The sequence below is a fragment of the Podarcis tiliguerta genome, assembly GCF_965153285.1.
Source record: "Podarcis tiliguerta genome assembly, chromosome: 7".
In the NCBI taxonomy this organism is placed as follows: Eukaryota; Metazoa; Chordata; class Lepidosauria; order Squamata; family Lacertidae; genus Podarcis; species Podarcis tiliguerta.
The window spans coordinates 63,452,426-63,460,219 of record NC_139540.1 but is presented as its reverse complement, the minus strand read 5'-3'; the positions used below and the strand labels follow the sequence as shown (position 1 = coordinate 63,460,219).

Here is a 7,794-nt window from a genome sequence, read left to right as displayed (position 1 = left end):
GCTGTGGTCTTCAGTTGGTGGCAGGAGCCACTACTGGTTGAAGACTGACAGACAGTATTTTTTCACTAGTGGCACTCCCACCATGTGGTGGGGAAAAAAATCAAGAAATGGAGCCCCAATGCATGATTAGGTTAGATGTTATCCCAGGTCTACTGCACTCTTGCTCTCTTCCTCCGACATTGATCCTCCGACATTACACCCTCAGTTGTTTTGGAAGTAGCAATTTCAGCCTGTGTGCTTGATTTTGCGGCCTCATGATTCATCCTCATCCTGCACAAAGTCGTAATTACAAAAGGCTAAATCACTCTCTCATTCACAAACAAAACCGGCCCTGTAAAGGCTGTGCCAACCTTCTCACTGGAGGAGGAGAGAGCAAGGAAGAACTGCTTTGGAGCAAAGTGCAAAAGTGCAAGTGCAAAAAAAAAAAAGTAGCAAATTCATTCAAGATGACAGCACAAAACACACGAACTGAATTATTACAACCTTTTCGTGGTTGCAAATACAAATCTAAACCATCTGCCAGCATGAGTCAATCTCTTTGTCTCTGCCATTTTAGGCTTTAGTTGAAGGTGTCATATTCCCCCCCCCCCCCCGGCAAGGCAGTTGTCGTGGCAAAAGTGTGGCGATGCGTGCGGTGGTGTCCTATTTGGGCCTGAAAGAAGTACAGTGTGCAGGGATCTTGATTTTATTTTAAAAGACAGGAATGGCTGAGGGCGAAATCCAAGAGTAGTACCATGGTACCTCAGGTTACAGACACTTCAGGTTACAAACTCCGCTAACCCAGAAATAGTACCTTGGGTTAAGAACTTTGCTTCAGGATGAGAACAGAAATCACGTGGTGGCAGCAGGAGGCCCCATTAGCTAAAGTGGTGCTTCAGGTTAAGAACAGTTTCAGGTTAAGAACGGACCTCCGGAACGAATTAAGTTCTTAACCAGAGGTACCACTGCAGAGACACCCTCTCCTTCTACCTCTCACCCTTCCTCAGTGCATACACAGATTAGGTTGCCAAATGTGGATATTAAAAAAAACCCTGGCCTGATGAGCAGATCCAGGGGATAAAGGAAGGCTGTGCAACTGGTGACCCACCAGTCTGAACATAGGTCACTATCCATAAGTTGTGGCCTGCAACACCTCTCTCAGTTTGTGTGTTTGTTACATTTCTATTCCATCTTTCCTCCAGCAAGCAAAAGGCATAGTTCTCCCGATTTTGATCCTTCAAAGAGCCCTGTGAGGTGGGTTAGACTCAGAGACAGGGAATGCTCCAGACATTGTGGTACAGTCCAGACATTGTGTGGTGGTACCCTACAGACATTGCAGACTACTGCAGCCCCAGCAAGCATTGCTAATTATATTATTATTATTATTATTATTATTATTATTATTATTATTATCCCACCCATTTGGCTGGTTTGCCCCAGTCATCAGGGATGATGATAGTTGTAGTAAAACATATCCCTCCAGCCTTCTTAGATACTGGTTTCAAGTTCAACTTCCAGGTTTTTGTGTTGTATTCTGCCATAGCTCTCTTTCTCTCGTTGTAATTTTTCAACCAATGAAGATAAAAGCAAGGAAACCTGGTATGCACATTGAATACATAATTAGATTTCAAGTGTGTTTGCTAATCCTATCGACCCAACAGTTCTTGGACCAGGGCACAGACTAAACACATTTCTTTAGTCCAAAAGTTCTTTAGAATAGGGATCAATCTATGATCTAACATGCGATGTACACCGATGGCCCTATACAATTAACTACCAATCAAAGCATAGATAGTGGTTAGACTACAGCTGGTCTTTATTAAGCATTCACACTGATTTGTTTACAAGGAAGTTATATGACAATGAGCATTCATCTTGATTTATTAGTGGAGTGTTTACACATCTTTCCATTAGCCGTTCATCCTACATTTTCCAATGTATTTCCAATGTATTTCCAAACTGCAAAAAGTCTATTGTTGTTTTTAAAAGTTATGTGTTGTGCTCTGGTGGGTTTCCATTCCAGTATGCATTTGAACACCTTCTGCAAAACACTGATGCTCTGGAGGCACTTGTACTCAGAAGAGAGCCATTGAACTCAATGGACTTAAGCTAGCCATGGCTAACTTAAATCCATTGGTTTTAATGGATCTACACCGAGTATTGGTTGTTTTCAACCCATAGTAACAAATGGGGGGGGGGAGTTTTTTCCCATAACCAGTGACTCAGAGTGTATCTTATCTTCCATGTGGATTATTCTTTTATGTTCGCTTGCATAAAGGGATTGGCTGGAGGTGAGTCAGCAGGCAATAGCCTTTCACACATTAGGAGAAAAGACCTGACAGAGAGAGACAGGATCTGCCAGGCTAAAACTTTTGACTCACGGGCAGCTTTCACACTTGTGGATCTCGCTCATTCACTGTTTATTGGGTAGGTGTATAGAAAGAAATTGCACAAACTTAATGTGATGGGTCACTTTGGACAAAGCTGTTTGTCTCCTTTACATCAGTGCTGACTGGGGAGAAAAAACAGCCATGCCATTTTTTGTGGGGGAAGGATAATTATTTTCTTGTAATGGCTTGTGAGGCCAGAAAGGGCTGCCACCAACACCTTCCTTTCTCTCTCCTAAGGGAATGAATGAATGAAAACCTGAACCAGGAAAATGACACCGGGAGAGACACAGGGCTGCCTCACCCATACATCTTCTTCATAACTTGACAACAGCAGCATCATGGGTTGACTTTTGAGTGGAGACTGCAGATATAACACTACAGATAGAACTACTGTTGGCTTTCAGTACAAGGCTTTCAATGGAGTCATTTAGTAGCAAGCCGTCAAATGCACTGCACTCAGTTGATAAACTGAGAGATATTGCTACAGATGTGAACCAACTCTAAGAACATCCTTTTCAGAGGGAAAGTTACCATCAACCTGGTCTGGTTGCTCCAGTTCCTAGGCATTCTTGGGTACAAGAAACCACATCTGAGAAAGCAGGGGTAGCCAATCAGTAGCCTGAATGCCAACTTACTCGGTGTTATGGGCTTTCAGATTTCAGTGGCAAAATCCAGCACCCACCGCCTCTCTCCTTCCATTCTAAGTCATTGTTTCAGTGCCCAATGCAGGTGAACCGGTTGTTCTCTCCTAAATCCACCCCTGCCCTGAATATACCCTTGAAGCTCAACTCTATGCATGTTTACTCAGAACTAAGTCTCTCCCACTCCTTGGTAAATGTATATAGGATTGCATGCCTAATAATCTGAATGTGAAAAAGTAAGGAGCAAGACAGGATGGCAGAGTAACAACAACAATTGGCCAAATCCAATTTGTGACCTTACTTGTTTGCACAGGACTTAGACCCAGCAGAAGAGGAATGGAGGGGATTTATGCCAATTCTCCCTTCCCTGTGCAGTCCCCCCGTGCCACCTTCCACCTTGTTCAGGAATTTGTTCAACTCTCATGGGGGGAGGGGAGCTGCTTGGCGTTACAGGAGGAGGGGCATTGTCAGGAACGAGCCAGCTCCAAGCAAAGGTTTGCAGCCAACTGCAGAAAGCAGCCAGGAACAGAGAGGCTTAGATGTTAGTCAGGCAGGGGAGAGCTGGCTCTTCCTGACCTTGATGGGCAGATTGATAAGGCTGTAGCTGAGAGCAGGCTAGAACGCAGCCAAAGCTTGCAGGAAGCATAAATAGGAGCAAATAGATTCAGAGACAGCCTCTCAGAACAGGAAGAGGTTGGAGCTCATCCATTAAGTCCGAAGAGTCGGCGAATGGGAGGGCTGCTAGATAGGAAACAAAGCAAGAGACGTAAGGGTCATAAGTTCAATATCTTCTGCTGACACTAGAAAGAGTCTTCAGAAGGGTCATCTTGGCTAATGATGTCAGAAGCTTTGTCAGAGTTCTCCGGAACTTCCTGTTTGTTTTTGCAATAAATCTTCCTTTTCAATTACCTATGCTTACTGTATTATTAAGCTGGGCACCTGGACTCCTGACAGGCATCAGCAAAATGCCTTCCCTTCCCCACTCTTACCAGAGAGCCTTACAAGGAGAATAAAGGTACCATTTAGATTCCACCCAACAATTCCTAAGTGCTCTTGTACGGATCTAACCTAGGAGTGATAATGCAGTGTGTTGATGGTTGCTAGGTGAGGGTGTCACACCCTCCAACATTTCAGCAGATAAAAATAGGGACAAATCCCTGCTCTTGCAACAGCAAATACTGCCTGTGTACACCCCCCCTCAACTATTATCAGTTGCTAAAAATTCACTGCTGCCTGCTATGTTCATTTACCCAGTCCTATGATGATGTAAATGCAAGTAGTGGGTGCCCCCCCTCCTTTGTTACTCCATATATATATATAACTGTTATTGTTTAGTCGTTTAGTCATGTCTGACTCTTCGTGACCCCATGGACCAGAGCACGCCAGGCACTCCTGTCTTCCACTGCCTCCTGCAGTTTGGTCAAACTCATGTTTGTAGCTTCGAGAACACTATCCAACCATCTCGTCCTCTGTTGTCCCCTTCTCCTTGTGCCCTCCATCTTTCCCAACATCAGGGTCTTTTCCAGGGAGTCTTCTCTTCTCATGAGGTGGCCAAAGTATTGGAGCCTCAGCTTCAGGATCTGTCCTTCCAGTGAGCACTCAGGGCTGATTTCCTTCAGAATGGATAGGTTTGATCTTCTTGCAGTCCCTGGGACTCTCAAGAGTCTCCTCCAGCACCAGAATTCAAAAGCATCAATTCTTCGGCGATCAGCCTTCTTTATGGTCCAGCTCTCACTTCCATATATAACACTATAGTAAAATGGGTCTACTGCAAGTCAACCTGCTAGGCACAAGATGAAAGAAGAAGGCAAGAGTGGTTTTCTGTAGAGCAACTTAAGTTTTCAGGAAAACATTTGGTTCTTGAAAACCAAGTCTTAATTCTCTCCTTCCACATATGCACCACCGCCAAAAGAGGGAATTGATCCCCACAAATTGCAGGAATTATATATAGATGGGCATCTATTTCTTCAAATTAGCATGTGCAAATTTTATTCAGAACTGCGCCAAAACTGTCTTCTTCTTTTTTAAAAAATAATGATACATTTCCTCTTTAGGGTGCAATGCATAATCATACACCCTACTACTGAATCAGTTGAAGAACTAAAGGGAAAATGGTTTTCTGGTGACAACATGACACAAAAAAGCGAATTCTTTCTCTAAACATCAGAACCCAGAAACACATTAATTCCCTCTACAGTGAAACACAAACAAACCGCAATCTCCTGCTGGGAATGGCAACCAGGGAAAGCTCAGATCTTTTCTTCGGTATGGTAAACCATGAACAAATAAAGAATAGGCTTGTCAAGGGTATGTGTCAGAGCAGGGAGTTTTTTTATCATCTGGAAACACCCGAAGTTTCACTGTATGTGTCAGACAAATTACAGGTTCTAAGGATGGCCATTTCTATACACAAATGTGCCCTGAAGGACAAACAGTATAAATTTGCAGCACACTTTGAAAGCCAGTGCAGTGACTATGAGGATAACATCACCATCCTATCAGTGTTTACTTGAAAATAAATCCCTTTGGATTTAATGAGGATTATTCCCTAGTAAGGCTATGTATACACTAGCGGCTTAAAATGCAGGGAGGTCGTCTGTTTCTCCTTCCAAGTCACATTGCTGTACAGTGGTACCTCAGTTTATGAACTTCATCTGTTCCGGAAGTCTGTTCATAAACCGAAACCGTTCTTAAACCGAGGCTCGCTTTCCCTAATGAGGCCTCCCGTTGCCGGTGCCCTTCCACCATTCGGCTTCCATTCATAGACCAAGGTAAAGTTCGCAAACCAGGACAGTATTTCCGGTTTTGCGGCGTTCATAAACCAAATCCTTCATAAACAGGACTGTAACACTGTACTCACAAGAGAGGGGCCAGGGATATCTTCCCCCATGTTCTTTACCTGTTTGGTTTCTCCACCTGGCCAACTCTTTATAAGTCTTACAAACTTCGTGAGTCCTCACCATTCACATCTCTTTTTGTGAGGCAAGCCCTGCTCTCTTATTATTCAGCAGTGAGAGAAATGCACTCTGTAGTTGCTCTGTGGAACTTTTATCTGTTCGATCTCACAGGAAGGAGCTCTGGCATTGACAACAAATGCTGAATCTGAGCCTTACATTGCAATTCTACTAAGAACTAGGCTTCGCTGAGTTCAATGGGACTTACTCCCAGGTAAGTCTGCACCAGACTGTAAGGTAAAAGGTAAAGGACCCCTGGATGGTTAAGTCCAGTCAAAGGTGGCTATGGGGTTGCGGCGCTCATCTCGCTTTCAGGCCGAGGGAGCCAGCGTTTGTCTTTCTGGGTCATGTGGCCAGCATGACTAAACCGCTTCTGGCGCAACAGGACACCATGATGGAAACCAGAGCGCATGGAAACACTGTTTACCTTCCCACCACAGCGGTACCTATTTATCCATTTGCACTGGACTGGTAAGCTTTCAAACTGCTAGGTTGGCAGGAGCTGGGACACAGCAATGGGAGCACATCCTGTCACAGGGATTCGAACTGCCAATCTTCTGATCAGCAAACCCAAGAGGCTCGGTGGTTTAGACCACAGGGCCAGCCGTGTCCCAGTCACCAGACTGTAGCCCTAGTGAACACAAAATGGCTACATTTTTTAAATCGGCCATTTATTTTATTTAAAAGCCCATCTTCATGGTGGCTTACACAAGAGGCTCTGACTGGGCAGACTCCAGACCTTGACTCAAAGACAGGATTTAAGAATATAACTGGATCATCCACCCTCTGAAGGGAGCTGGAATAACTATGTGATTTGGACACTTGGCAGACAGATAATAGAATTAGCAATGATTCATTCCAAACTGAGGGGTTGTGTTTGGGTAGATTTCCTAGAAATGTGTGGTTATGCTCAATATTTTGATAGGCTCAAGATTATTTCTCTCTTTCAACATTTGATCACAATTGAAATATACTCAGAGTCCTGTAGTGATTTCATGCTCTTTATTACAGCTTGTAAAACAGTGATTTAATTGCCCCCCAAACCTCATGCTTTTATATACATTATTTACACAATGAGTCCCATCTGATTGGCTGATTCTGCTTCTCTCCTGGAGCCTGATTGGTCTTTTCCTGGAGGCCAATCAGTTGTTGCATTCTATGATCCTACCAGCCTAACAGGCTGATTAACTTCTTCCTGGAGTCTGATTGGTCTTCTCCTGCAAGCTAATCAGTTGTTGCATTCTAGGATCCTACTTGCCTATTGTTCTAGGATCCAAGGTTAGTACATAACACCAATGAAGTCTGTTGCTTTGCAAATTTGCATCCCTCTCCCGCCCTTAAGAGAGTGGCACCTTCTACTCTGTTAAACAATACTGCAGAGTGCAATGCAAATCTGAGACCTGCAAGGGCAGAACACAGCTTTCCCTCGCAGTAAAAAGAAAAGTGTTTTGCTAGAACACAGAAAAAAACAAAAAGTTGCTGATGTAAGTGATGGTGGTAAAGCTCATTATTATCAGGTGGGGTCCAATAACAAGCCGCAACACTTGCTGACCTCCTAATTCTGTTCTTGCTGTTATTTTTTTCACACACTCCCTTCTCATAGCTGCATGTAAAAATCCTGGTGTCAGGATTAAGGTAAAGGTAAAGGGACCCCTGACCATTAGGTCCAGTCGTGGCCGACTCTGGGGTTGTGGTGCTCATCTCTCTTTATTGGCCGAGGGAGCTGGCGTACAGCTTCCGGGTCATGTGGCCAGCATGACTAAGCCACTTCTGGAGAACCAGAGCAGTGCACGGAAACGCTGTTTACCTTCCCGCCGGAGTGGTAGCTAT

General features: G+C 44.2%; 1 long non-coding RNA gene across 1 annotated transcript; it reads left to right on the top strand.

Annotated features, from left to right (window-relative positions):
• The first annotated feature begins 2,138 nt into the window (after nucleotides 1-2,138).
• LOC310681824 lies at nucleotides 2,139-3,918 on the top strand. The gene is made up of 2 exons (XR_014513649.1): nucleotides 2,139-2,406; nucleotides 2,607-3,918. It is a non-coding gene; the product is annotated as an uncharacterized lncRNA (long non-coding RNA).
• The last annotated feature ends 3,876 nt before the right edge of the window (nucleotides 3,919-7,794 follow it).